Here is a 14,234-nt window from a genome sequence, read left to right as displayed (position 1 = left end):
CGGACAAGAAATCCAAATGCGGAGAATCGTAAAGGCTGCCGTGGGACAGGCCGTGACCCACGGCAGCCTTCACGCCCCACTTCCGGGGCCGATTCTCCCCCCCGGGTGGGGCTAGGAGCGCGGCCCCGTGCGTCACGGCGGCGCGGCCTTGACGACCGTCGTCTAGGCCGCACGTCAAGCGTCACGCCGGCTGATGCGGCCGATGACGTCGGCTGCACATGCGCAGAGTTGCCGTCTTTTCCCTCAGCCGCCCCGCAAGACGTGTCCAGCTTGATCTTGCGGGGCGGCAGAGGGAAAAGAGTGCGTCCATTACGGACGCACGGCCCGCGATCCGGTGCCCACCGATCGGGGCCTATGCCCCCCCCTTGGCACGGCCGTGGTACTGCTGTGCAATCGGGCCCCCAGATGCCCCAAATGGGCCCATCAGCCTCAGAGATCGTGCGTGGGTCGGGCGAGGGGGGGGGGAATAGCGGGAGGGCGTGAAAAAATGTCGGGAGGCCCTCCCGCTATTCGACCACCCGGCGTGGGGGGCGGAGATCGCGCCCAAATCGTAGTTTTGCCAGTGGAGATAAAGTTTTAATGTTTGTTGCCAGTGATAGGTGAACCTTTAAAAGCTCGATTTGTGGACCTTATCAGAATGAAGGAAATTAAGTGAGGTGAATTAAGTGTGGTAAGAACGCCAGATAGAAGGAAGACTCACTGAGTCTGTCATATGAATATGCTCAAAAAGGCACTTTGAAAGTCAAGGTGAGAAAAAGGAGGTGGTTTTAATGATTCTAACTCAAAGTGACGAACCAAATCCAGATGACTGTGAATTTTACATACCTCAAATTAAATTGGAAAACGAGCATGTTAAAAATTGGGAAAATTGTTGAGTTACCTTCCAGAGGAAGAACAAACTGACCTGAAAGAGTTATTGATATCATATGGGCATATTTGTGGAGATAAATTGGGAAGTTCTAAAATGGCTATAGATGATGTAAATGTGGGAAATGCTGTTCCAATCAATCAACATCTACACAGATTTAACCCTTTAAAATTGGCACAGGTTGACAAAGAGATTGAGAGTATGCTTAAAAATTGCATAATTGGGCAGCACAGTGGTTAGCATTGCTGCCTACGGCGCTGAGGACCCGGGTTCGAATCCCCGCCCTGGGTCACCGTCTGTGTCGAGTTTGCACATTCTCCCCGTGCCTGCGTGGGTTTCACCCCCACAACCCAAAAGATGTGCAGGTTAGGTGGATTGGCCACGCTAAATTGCCCCTTAATTGGAAAAAATAATTGCGTACACTAAATTTTTTTAAATATTTAAAAATTGCATAATTGAAGTGAGTTGCAGCCAATGGAGCTCATCCATAGTGATGGTACTAAAACCAGATGGTATCAATGGTTGTGTGTGAACTATAGAAAGGTTAGTGCAGTTACAGGAACGGACTCTTATCCTATCCCATGTTTGGAGGATTGCATTGAGAAAGTGGGACAATCAGCTTTTAATTTCAAACTTGATTTACTTAAAGTTTACTGGCAGATACCTTTATCCAAAAGGGTGAAGGAGATTTCAGCTTTTATGACTCCAGATGGTATATACCAATTCAAAGTTATGCCAGTTGGCATGAAAAACGCCCCAGCCACATTTCAGCGGTTGACTAACAAAGTTGTTTCAGGATTACCCAATTGTGCGATATAGATCGACGATCTGGGAGTTTTCAGCCAGACATGGACCGAAAATGTAAAACATCTGATCGAGCTATTCGATCAACTTCAGGAGGCGGGTTTGGTGATAAACCTAGCCAAAGGTGAATTTGGAAAAGCCCAAGTAACTTTCCTTGGCCATACAATCGGACAGGGTCGAATGTCACACGGAATGTGAAACCAACAGTTACTGAGGTGTTTTCAATACCCTCACGACGAAGGGAAATAATGCGATTTCTTGGCATGAGTGGATTTGATCGAACATTTGTGCAAAAGTTTTATAGCGTGATTGCTCCACTGATGGACTTGCTGAAAATTTCAATGGACAGCGGACTTTCAACAGACAATTGACTGCCTGAAAGCTCTGATAACCAGTGCTCCGGTGTTGGAGAATTACAAGGGATTCTGTGATCAGATTGAACTAAAGTTTCTGACTTTAAAGAGAAATGCTGAGGCGTAGATAAATGGATGGATCGTGCAGAGACCTTCTTGTTCAAAGAGACTATCAATCGAGAAGGATTTCAGTTGGAGGAAGAAGAACAAAGAAAAATGGACTATGTTATTATACCTGTTTGCGTGTGTTGTTTTTTGAAACAAAAAAGTATATTTACTGTGTGCATTTCTTAAAGGATAGTGAAAAGGTGAAAAATGAAACCACCTTGAAGTTGATGGTTTATATTTTTTTCTTGGGGGGAGGTGTCATGTGGGAGTCCCTTTAAAAAATGGGGTGTTTATAAATGGATGTGTATATAAATATCTGTAGTGAGAGTATCTTTAAGAAATGATGTTTACTACTGCAGTGATTGTCAGAGAGTGGGCGGAGCTGGGCTGTCTGTCAGCTTTTTTCTTTCATTTTAGGCTGTTTGCTACAGGGTGTGTTTTAGTTTTGTTTTCAGTGTGGGAGCTGACGCCAGACAGAGTAGCTGTACTGTTGATCTCTCTGCCATGAAAAGACTATCTCTTGATCATTTGGTAAATTCAGAATTAGAAATGTTTTCAGTAGTGACTTTAACCTGATGTGCTTCTGATAAAGGTTTTGTTTCTAAGTCGTATGGATGTTCAAAAGGAAAGCTTAAATGTTTACTTAGCGTTGTATTCTTTTGGGGTTGTATTTGAATTAATGGTTGCTAAGATGTTCACTGTATGTTTTAAAAAGGTTAACTTGATTTCATAGAATAAACATTGTTTTGTGTTAAAAAATACTTTTCCATTTCTGCTGTACCACACATGTAGAGTGGCCCGTGTGCTCCCCATACCACAATCTACAAAGATTTGTGGGTCAGGTGAACTCCATGATACACTTTGGGGTTCTCTAAACCCTGGCCCAGAACATAACTAACTGGACCAATTACTACCAAGTTGCAGCAGCTTCTCTCACTAGGAGAGGTAGTTATTTTGCTCCTTAGGACTGAAAAATACTTAAATGACTACCCTTCAAATTCACCCGACTAAACAGTTGATCTTAACAACATACTACCAGCAATTTGTGCAAGATTTTAAGAAGGCAAGAGATTATTCTCTTAAAACACCCACACTTATCTCTACACTAAAGCTCCAGTCTCTGCAGCTAGCACTCCTCTCACTCATGGGCATGTGCAGTGAATCTAATAGAAGCCAAAATGTCAGAAACCTAATGGCGTGAAATTAAGTTGCAGTTCTGAAGTGCTGGGTGAATAGTGGATTTTGTCAGATGTCCGGTGGCAGTATGTAGGGGGAAGACATATTCAAGGTGCCTCCTGCTAGGGTACTGTATTTTACTGGGAGTATTTTTGCTTAGAATCCCACTTGATTGATGGTATAAGGTGCCCACATAACTGAAATGACCAGAAACTTGAAGGCAGAAGGTCGTTGACAAAATGAGAAACTTCTAGGGGCTCTTTGGTGGAGAAAATGGCGAAGGCTGTATATTATTTCTTATGTCCAAATAATGCTCGTAGTCTTCCAGTTGAAGCAAATGCTTTATTGAGTAAGATTTTTTGGCTTTTATACCTTTTATATCTTATTTGTGATTTTCGGGCATTTCTCCTTTAAGTGGGCATGGTCTGAGTTTTCTGACGTCATGACGCTCGTGACGTCATGCGTACTAATCAATTGCGCATGCGCAAATCAATCATCTGGTGCGGTGCGCTTTTTCTTCAACTGTGCATGCACGGTTTGCGCATGCGCAGATTGATCTTCGCCCAACGCGTCTTTTCTCAACTGCGCATGTGCAGCTTCGGTTTCCTGCCATGCGCAGAACGGAATTTTGCTGGTTTGCGTCTTTTGTTGATGTGCGCATGTGCGTACAGGTTTAAATCGGAAGCGCCAGCAGGAAGAAGCTGGTTTGAATGCTGAGACTCCATTTTAGGTTTTTCAGCCTCGTGGTAGATTTTTTATTTGTTCTTTCTTGGTATAAACTCAAAGTACTGATTATTATTTTGTTCTTGCGATATACACTTTTCAATCATAATTTCCAGCATTAAATCTTTCTGTTTTAATAATGAGCTTCTGAGTCCGCCATCATTTAATCCTTTTACAATTTGGTCTCTGAGCATTGAGTCTCGAAAAGCGGCATAGTTGCAGGTGTTACAGTGATCTTCAAATTTTTTGAGTATCCCTTTCAAATTAGTTTTGTCTTCACCTTCCAAGTCATTAAAGGAGTTATAGATCTCTCGAGCTTGATGTCCTGCTATTGCTGGTAGCAATGCTATTTTTTTGTCTTCAGAGGCCGTGTTCAAATCATAGCTACCATATATATTTGGAACATTTGTTTAAAAATTTTCCAGTGATCACTTAAGTTACCTGTTGTTTTCAGCTGCCGTGGAGGTCGAACATGCTCCATCAAATCGGTCGGTCGTCGAGGATCCATATGCTGCTTTTGTTTCTGTCTTTTTGTCTTTCTTTCTGGTCCTTATGTAATCTGTCTGGTAAGCTTTCCTGAAGTCACATCCTGGTACCATATATTATTTCTTATATCCAAATAAAGCTCGTAGTCTTCCAGTTGAAGCAAATGATTTATTGAGTAAGTTCCTTCTCTCTCCAGAGCTTAAACTAGATGTTACATGAACAAGATTAACTAAGAAGTACTTCTGATTATTTATACCTGTGTTGAGCTGTCTGTCTGTGTCTGGTCACTAGCTACTGTTCATGTGAAGAGACTGATCCTGGCTTCCTTCTATTTTATTCTTATTCCTTCCTATTTATACATCTTTAGTTCTCCCTCTAGTGATTACTTAGTTGTAGTGTATTTACATTAACCCCTTGTGTACATACAGGTATGCCGATCACTACAGGCTACTGTTGAGATTCCAGCTGCTCTACTAATGCCGCGATGCTTACTGGCATCTTGCTGGCGCAATTTGTGAAGCAATGGTGGGTTGTGTCAGGGGACCTTCAAAGTCAATAGAAGATGCCCTGGCTTCCATTCGGTCAGCATTGGAGAAGACCAACGAGACAGTAAAAGCACATTGCGCTGCAATAAAGGGCGAAGAGGTATCTCTGTCTCTTGAGGTATAGCGACCAGATTGCCTCTCTGAAAGCTGAGATGTCTCGGATGGCCGGTGTGAATAAAGCACTGAAGACCAAAGTGGATGATTTGGAGAATCCTTCCAGGAGGCAGAATATTCAAATCGTGGGGTTGCCAGGGGAAATGGAAGGGCCAACTCCTACCGAATACTTTTCAAAGATGTTTGTGAGGGTGTTGGGGGAGGGTGGATTCACTTCCTCTTCTGAGCTGGATCAAACCGGACACGCCGACCGCTGATCAATCCCAACGAAACACCACAAGCTTTTATTGTGAAATTCGACAGCTTCCAGGAGAAGGAACAGGTCTTGAGATGGGGTAAGGAATATCCCGACTATAAATGGGAAGTCCGTACCATCAGGATTCATCAAGACATTGGTGTGGAGCTGGCAAGGAAGCGGGCGGTGTATAACAAGGCTAAAGCCACCCAATGTAATGGTGAAGTTCAATTTGGGGTGGTATACCCGGTGCGACTCAGAGTCACTTTTGAATTGAAAGACTTTGTTCGATGCAGATTCTTTTGTAAAAAAACATTGGCTGGGTGCGAGTTGATTGAGGTTTTTGGATGTTGAGATTGGGCATGTGGATGTGGGGAGTTGGGCAGGTGGATGCGGGTTTTTTGTACATGTTCGCATTTATTTTTTCTTGTGAGGGATGAGAGTTTCGAAAGTTGGATTTGGTTGAGGGGCTTTTTTTTATGGGGGGGTTATATAGGTCCCTGATGGAGTTTAATGTTTCAAGGTTTTACTTTATGCTTTTGTGTCTTTTTTCTGTTAGTATTTTTTTCATTCTGGGCAGGTGTTGCCCTCTTGAGTTAACTAATCGGAGCGGAGTGGAGAGGGTAGCTGCAGCTCATTATATTAGCTTGGTTTTTGATAATGAGCTTAGTGTTTTCGTTCTGTTTGGGGTTAGGGTTAGTAGAAGTAGGGTTTAGTGTTTTTTGCTTGCCTTACTGTTATTTGTACGTACATTTGGGTGTGGTAGTATTTGGGAGTGGGGGAAGGGGCAAGGATCATTTGCTGACAGTGACAACAGAATTTTCATTGTTTTGTCTTGCTGGTGGGTTTGGTGGCCATCTTGAGTGGGCCTGGTGCCTGTAATCTCTTAAGTAGTTGTTGGATGACCTCTCTGGTGGAAATGGCTGACTCCAGATCAAAGGGGAGTAGGAGGCCCCCTTTTATAACCCACACGAGACCTACGGGGTGGGATCAATTAATCTTCCCATGAGTCTTGTTGAATACGAGCCCCCCCGCTGGAGGGTGGAGGCCCCATTACTGGAGCTATGGACATTATGTTTAAAAGCTCAGCCCGAGAGGTAGCAGGGCAGGCAACTCCCAACTGGGACCTGTGTATATGTGTAAATAGTTTCTAGATCAATAAACAGTTTATTTTAGCTCACCTTCAGTGCAATCAGACGTCTTCATATATCCTGGGTCACTGGACTTGAAGATATTTGAGGAGTTGGTAATGTTAATAGCAGACCATTACGATCCCAAGCCGTCGGTTATCTTGCAAAGATTCCGTTTTAACATTGGATAAAAGCAAATTACTGCAGAAGCTGGAATCTGAAACAAAAGGGAAAATGCTGGAAAATCTCAGCAAGTCTGGCATCTGAAACGAAAGGGAAAATGCTGGAAAATCTCAGCAAGTCTGGCATCTGAATCGAAAGGGAAAATGCTGGAAAATCTCAGCAAGTCTGGCATCTGAAATGAAAGGGAAAATGCTGGAAAATCTCAGCAAGTCTGGCATCTGAAACGAAAGGGAAGGTGCCAGACTTGCTGAGATTTTCCAGCATTTTCCCTTTTGTTTCCGTTTTAACATGGCTGAAAGAACCCCAAGGGGTCTGTTACTAATTTTTGACGCATTTCAGGAAACTGGCTGAGTTTTGCAAGTATGGCATTTCTCTGACCGAAATATTATTGGACAGATTAGTCTGTGGGGTGACTAATATGGCGACTCAATGGAAATTGCTCACCGAATCACTGCTGGACTTAAAGAAGGCCGTAGAAATCTCCCTGTCAAGAGACAGTACAAAAAAGGGAGTGCAAGACTCACAGGGAATAGAAATGAATAGTATGGGATGTGCCCCCTCCCAGCATCAGGCGCTCCTAAAATGAGAATCCCCGGAACTCCGCTCTGGACAGAACACTGCCGAGATCAGGACCAATGGTCCAGGACTGAGTTGACCCATCCCCTGAAACCGAAGAGGAAGACCCTAGGTGATGTAGGGCATGGAGACGCCACAGGGAGGAGAAACCCCACAGCGGAAAGTCAGCCTGCCTCTCCACTAGAGGTAGATGTCAACCCTATTCCCGCACCTTCCTTTTCTAACAACCGAACAACGAGTGTCTGCAACACAATTGCATCACGGCACCCAAAGTGGCCCCCATCATAGATTTCATAGAATCTACAGTACAGAAGGAGGCCATTCGGCCCATCGAGTCTGCACTGGCTCCTGGAAAGAGCACCCTACCCAAGGTTAACACCTCCACCCTATCCCCATAACCCAGTAACCCCACCCAGCACTAAGGGCAATTTTGGACACTAAGGGCAATTTATCATGGCCAATCCATCTAACCTGCACATCTTTGGATTGTGGGAGGAAACCGGAGCACCCGGAGGAAACCCACGCACACACGGGGAGGATGTGCAGACTCCACACAGACAGTGACCCAAGCTGGAATCGAACCTGGGACCCTGGAGCTGTGAAGCGATTGTGCTATCCACAATGCTACCGTACTGCCCACCGTTCAAGTAAACGGCCATTCCTTGGAAACGGAATTGAACGCCGCCTTAGTCATTGGCAGGAAAACATTTGAAAAAATTAAATCAGGCGTGCAATCAATGCCTGCAGTTACGGGATACTGAGGCAAGATTGGCCACATATTTAGGAGAACTGCTGGCCACAGCAGGACCTAAGATGACCCCAGTAGTCTAAAGACAACAGTCCCTAAGGTTTTCACTGATTCTAATAAAAGGAAAAGGCCCCAGTTTGTTAGGATGTGATTGGCTGCAGGGTCTCAGCCTTGGTTGGCAGCGCATGTTCCAGATGGACTCTGAAGGACTCTACAAGATATTGGAGAAGTACCCCGAGGTTTTGCTGTCTGGTTTGGGAAAAAAAGAGGGCCATGATGTAAATTCATGTATACCCTGATGCAATATTTTCGGGCTCACCTGGTTCTCTATACACTGTTACCAAAGATTGATGCAGAACATGGACAGTTGGAAGACCAGTGCATCATCAGGCTAGTGAAGTTCACAGACTGGGCAGCCCCAATAGTCCCTGTCCCAAAGCCGGACAAAACTATTTATCTTAATGGTGATTACAAACTGGCTGTGAATAGAGCCTCCAGATTGGATTTATACTTGATGCTGAGGATCGAGGATTTGTATGCAAAGTTGGCTGGAGCACACTCATTCACAAAGCTCGAGTCATGGCGGTATGAGATGATAATTACCCACAGCGGATTGTAGGAGTGCACCAGACTGCTTTTTGGGGGATCGTCGGTTTGTGCCATTTTCCAGAGAGTGATTGAAAAAATTCTGCGAGGTTGCGGCAATCTGTTTGGATTATGTTTTTGATCATGGGCACAACAGAGCATGAACACCTGAGTAACCTGGATGTGGTATTCTGCCGTTTTTCAGAGACAGGCATACGCCTTGAGAGACAAAGAGATCTTCTATCTGTAGACTGGGAGGATCTACATCAAGTGGAGGAAAAGCTACGTGCCATAAAACAAGTCCCACACCGGAAAACACAACTAAACTCGTGTCATGATCCCATATAAATGTCAGGACCCCATACTGAGGGAAATTCATAACGGACATCTGGGAGTCTCCAAAATGAAAATGCTCGTCTGCAGCTATGTCTGTTGGCCAGGCCTGGACGTGGAATTGGAGCGACAGACCCAGCAATTTAGTATGTGCCAGGTACTGCAGAAGCTCGTGGCTGCTGCACCACTTCATCCCCGGGAGTGGCCAGAACGACCTTAGGTACGGCTCCATACCGACTTTGTGGCCCTTTTCAAAGTCACATGTTCTTGATCATAATTGACGCACATTCAAAATGGATGGAAGTCCACAGGTTGTCGTCCACAATTTCGAGAGTGACTGTAAAGAAACTGCATTTATCATTTACTCACAGCATCCCAGAAGTGTTCGTCACCACCAATGGCACGTCATTTACGAGTGAAGAGTTTGGTAGTTTCATGAAAACTAACATCCATACAGCCCCATATTAGAACATAGAACATAGAAAATACAGCACAGAACAGGTCCTTCGGCCCACGATGTTGTGCCGAACTTAGCTTCTAATGGCTAGCTGAAAGAGCGGCGCAAACTTTCAAGAGAGGGTTGAAAAAGCAGACCACAATCTCACTTGACACCCACCTCGCCAGATTCTTATTTTGTTATTGAACCACTCCACGTGCCACGACTGACATAGCACCGGCAGAACTTCTAATGGGCCGCAGACTTCGGACCTGCCTCAGGATAACTTTTCCAGATATAGGCAGGAGGTGGGACCAGTACAAACTGGACGGGTTACACCTGGGCAGGACCGGGACTGATGTCCACGGTGGAGTATTTGCTAGAGTGGTTAGTGTTAAGTAATGGGTTAAGAGACATTCCAATTAGTTGTCTCATTTATGTTAAGCATCCAATAATTGACACTGATATGTAAAGGGGCTTCAGGTGGCCCTTGTGTCAGGTGATGTGATGTTAGAGTTTGTGCAAAGTCTGTTGAAGGAAATTAGAGGTGTTTTGTGGAAAAGCAGCAGAACCTTTGGCTCTTTATACTACAACAGCTTAATATCTAACAGTTAGGAGGGTTTAAACTAAAATGGCAGGGGGATGGGAACCTATGCAAGGAGTCAGAAGAGGAGTAAACAAGGACAAAACAAAAGGCAGAAAGGGGAATATGAAAAGTGATAGGCAGAGAAACTAAGGGCCAGATTCAAACAGGGCCACAGGCAAAAATATTGGGAGTGAGACAAGTAATGTTAAAAAGACAAGCTTTAAAGGCTTTGTGCCATAAAGTGTGGAGCATTCACAATTAAGTGGAAGAACTAATTACATAATTAGACATAAACGGGTATGATATAATCGGGATTACAGAGACGTAGCTGCAGGGTGACCACGGATGGCAACTGAATGTCCAGGGGTATTTAGTATTCAGGAAGGACAGTCAAAGAAGAAAAGGCAATGGAGTGGCAGTGCTGGTTATAGAGGAAATTAACACAATGGTGAAGAAGGTTATTAGCTTGACAATGTGGAATCTGTTGGGTAGAGCTGAGAAAAACCAAATGTTATTGGGTGTCATGTATAGGGTGTCGTAGGGCAACATGGGAGCACAATGGTTAGCACTGTTCCTTCACAGCGCCGGGGCTGCGCGTTCTCCCCGTGGCTGCCCTCCGGGTGCTCCAGTTTCCTCCCACAGTCCAATGATGTGCAGGTTAGGTGGATTGGCCATGCTAAATTGCTTAGTGTCCAAAAAAGGTTAAGTGGGCTAACTGGGTTACAGGGATAGGGTGGAGGTGTGGGCTCAGGTAGAGTGGTCTTTCCAAAGGCCGGTGCAGACTCGATGGGCTGACTGGCCTCCTGCACTGCAAATTCTGTGATTCTATGAATTTGGTGCATACACATTCACCAATACCACTGGCATCCCCTCCAATACCCCACTCGCCATCGCATATCTCCCACCTGGGTCCTTGCTCATCAAAATGGACACCCCCCGCGACTTTGAATAAAACCACGAGTGGAAAACCTGACCCACCCATCCCGTTCTTAGCCTAACCTGGTCCTTCACGCGCAGGTGCATCTCCTGCAGAAAGACCACCTCCATTTTTAAACTCCTGAGGTGCGCAAAGGCCCGAGATCTTTTCACCGGTCCATCGAGCCCTCGCACATACCATGTTATCAGCCTTACCAAGGCTTGCGCCTCCATTCCCTCTGCCATCTACCATCCTCCCCTTCGGGCAGCACGGTAGCATCGTGGTTAGCACAATTGCTTCACAGCTCCAGGGTCCCAGGTTCAATTCCCGGCTTGGGTCACTGTCTGTGTGTAGTCTGCACGTTCTCCCCGTGTGTACGTGGGTTTCCTCCAGGTGCTCCGGTTTCCTCCCACAATCCAAAGATGTGCAGCTTAGGTAGATTGGCCATGCTAAATTGCCCTTAGTGTCCAAAATTGCCCCTAGTATTGGGTGGGGTTACTGGGTTATGGGGATAGGTTGGAGATGTGGGCTTGGGTAGGGTGCCGAATGGCCTCCTTCTGCACTGTAAATTCTATGTACTTCTATCCCTGTTAATTTCACCCTGTACCTGGCCCATCCAAGACCATGTTTCTTCTCCAACCTCGCCATGTTGCATATCCCTCCCTCCACCCCCATACAGCCACTTCTCTAGCCTTCTCCCCTACCTCACTTCCGTTCACCAGCATTACCTGCCAATGTGACAACCCCTGCCCAAAGGCTCCTCCTACTGACCCCACCAACCCATCCCTCTCTCACCCTCACCTCCTCTCTGTTCTATGAAGAAGGCTCCCTGCGGACCGCACCCTCCCGCACCAAAACAAAAACTCATCTCGAGCCACAGGTCGCCTTCCCCAAAGACCAGCAAAAAGAAAAAACACAGACACTGGCAGCAGGAGGTGGGTGGGGACAACCGTCCCCTGGAAAACTTTTCACCCCTGCTACCGTTTGTTGACCCAACAGAAAAAAGAAGAAAAATCCTCCACATCGGGGGAAAAGAAAAAAGCACCCCCCCCTCCAACCCCCACTCTACCCTTATTCTCCATTACTCCAAAGTGCCAGCACCCCTGTCTCCGTTCTCCCCCATTTTATGCTCCTTGATAAAGTCATTGGCCGCTTCTGGGGTCTCAAAATAGTATTCCCGGCCTTCATAAGTCACCCATAGTTTTGCCGGGTAGAACATCCCAAACCTGATTGACTGTCGATACAGCACTGACTTGGCCCTGTTGAACCCGCACGCCGTTTTGCCAGATCAGCTCTAATATCAGCAAGGGCAGCACAGTAGCACAAGTGGATATCACTGTGGCTTCACAGCGACAGGGTCCCAGGTCTGATTCCCCGCTGGGTCACTGTCTGTGAGGAGTCTGCACGTTCTCCCCATGTCTGCGTGGGTTTTCTCCGGGTGCTCCGGTTTCTTCCCACAGTCCAAAGACGTGCAGGTTAGGTGGATTGGCCATGATAAATTACCCTTAGTGCCAAAAAAAGGTTGGGAGGGATTATTGGGTTACGGGGATAGGGTGGAAGTGAGGGCTTAAGTGGGTCGGTGCAGACTCGGTGGGCCGAATGTTTGTTCTATGCCCTGTGTTCTTGTCCTGGTATATTCGGACCTTGTTCCCCTCCCATTCGCAGTTCCACTTCTCCCTGGTCCACTGCAGAATGTTCTCTTTCTCCACAAACTTGTGGAGCCTCACAATCACTGCCCATGGTGGCACCCCAGCTCTTGGCTTCTGCCTCAGAGACCTGTGCACTCTGAACACCTCAGGGGCCTTGGCCAGCACCCACTTTGCCACCAGCCCCGCCAGCATCCTCAAAACGTACCTCGTGGCAGTCGTACCTGCCACTCCTTCAGGCAGGCCCACTATTCGCACATTCTGCCTTCTCGACCTGTTTACCTGCTCCTCCACCTTTGCTCTTAGCGTCCTGCAAAGGTCTCCTAAGAACCCCACCTCCGCCTCCACTGCCACCACTCTATCGCTGTGTTCTGAGTTCACCCTCTCAATCTCTCGGATCTGCAACCTCTGTGTCTCCAAACATTTTTCCACCCTCTCCATCGAGCCCTTCAAGGGTGCCACAGCCTTTGATGGCCTTCGATCGATCCTCCTACATCTCCTTCCTTTGCTGATGGATCTCTTCCCTGATGAAGGCCATCAACCGTTCCATCTGGGACTTTGCTACTTGCACTAGCCCTTCCCCCTCCGCCATTTTTCCAATAGCTGCTGTGCCACAGGTTGCTTCCAACTCCTTGACCAGGTCCTTTATCTTCTTCTGCCGGGTTTGGTAACCAGCAGAACTGCCGGGGTGAACTTCTCCTCCGACTTTCAGCTACACTTTTCCATTGAAGTTACACCCGATATCAGGTAAAAAGAGCTCTTTTCTACACGTTCCAGCAGGAGCTGCTCTGTGTGCGGCTACTCATACCAAGGCTGCCACTAGAAGTCTGACTCTTTTACTTGTAAGATTAAAAGTTCAGTTCTAGGCGATATGCAACCAAATGTTTCTCCTGTAATTAGCTGAACCCTCGGTTTTTAAAAAAGAAATATCAGGTGTGATAATAGTTTGCAAGGTCAAATTGGTCAAGGGTTGTTTATTTTGAGGACAGATGATGGCAGGAGCACACTCCATGAAGAGACAGAGGGCATATTCCTCCCTAGTTTTTGGCGGGTGGGAATGGCGGTGGGGGCAGAAAATCGAGTGCTTTAATGTCAATGGGATTTCGCCACTCAAGGTAGTCCAGAAGCCATACGGCATGCTTGCCTTCATTGACCGGGGCATTGAGTGTAAGAATTGGCAAGTCATGTTGCAGCTGTATAGAACCTTATTAGGCCACACTTGGAGTATAGTGTTCAATTCTGGTCGCCACACTACCAGAAGGATGTGGAGGCTTTAGAAAGGGTGCAGAAGGGATTTACCAGGATGTTGCCTGGTATGGAGGGCATTAGCTATGAGGAGCAGTTGAATAAATTCGCTTTGTTCTCACTGGAACAACGGAGGTTGAGGGGCGACCTGATAGAGGTCTACAAAATGATGAGGGGCATAGACAGAGTGGATAGTCAGAGGCTTTTTCCCAGGGTAGAGGGGTAAATTACTAGGGGGCATAGGTTTAAGGTGCAAGGGGCAAGGTTTAGAGGAGATGTACGAGGCAAGTTTTTTACACAGAGGGTAGTGGGTATCTGGAACTCGCTGCCGGAGGAGGTGATGGAAGCAGGGACGATAGTGACATTTAAGGGGCATCTTGACAAATACATGAATAGGATGGGAATAGAGGGATACGGACCCAGGAAGTGTAGAAGATT

At 46.3% G+C, this 14,234-nt stretch overlaps 1 protein-coding gene across 1 annotated transcript in view; it reads left to right on the top strand.

Moving 5' to 3' along the window:
- Nucleotides 1-14,234, top strand: part of LOC119971691 (sodium/hydrogen exchanger 10-like) — a 730,493-nt gene that overhangs the window by 447,998 nt on the left and 268,261 nt on the right. The gene's annotated exons all lie outside the window — the stretch shown is intronic.

This window comes from Scyliorhinus canicula, chromosome 9 (assembly GCF_902713615.1).
Source record: "Scyliorhinus canicula chromosome 9, sScyCan1.1, whole genome shotgun sequence".
Taxonomy (NCBI): domain Eukaryota; kingdom Metazoa; phylum Chordata; class Chondrichthyes; order Carcharhiniformes; family Scyliorhinidae; genus Scyliorhinus; species Scyliorhinus canicula.
The sequence above is the reverse complement of the archived record's forward strand: the minus strand, read 5'-3'. Positions and strand labels throughout refer to the sequence as shown.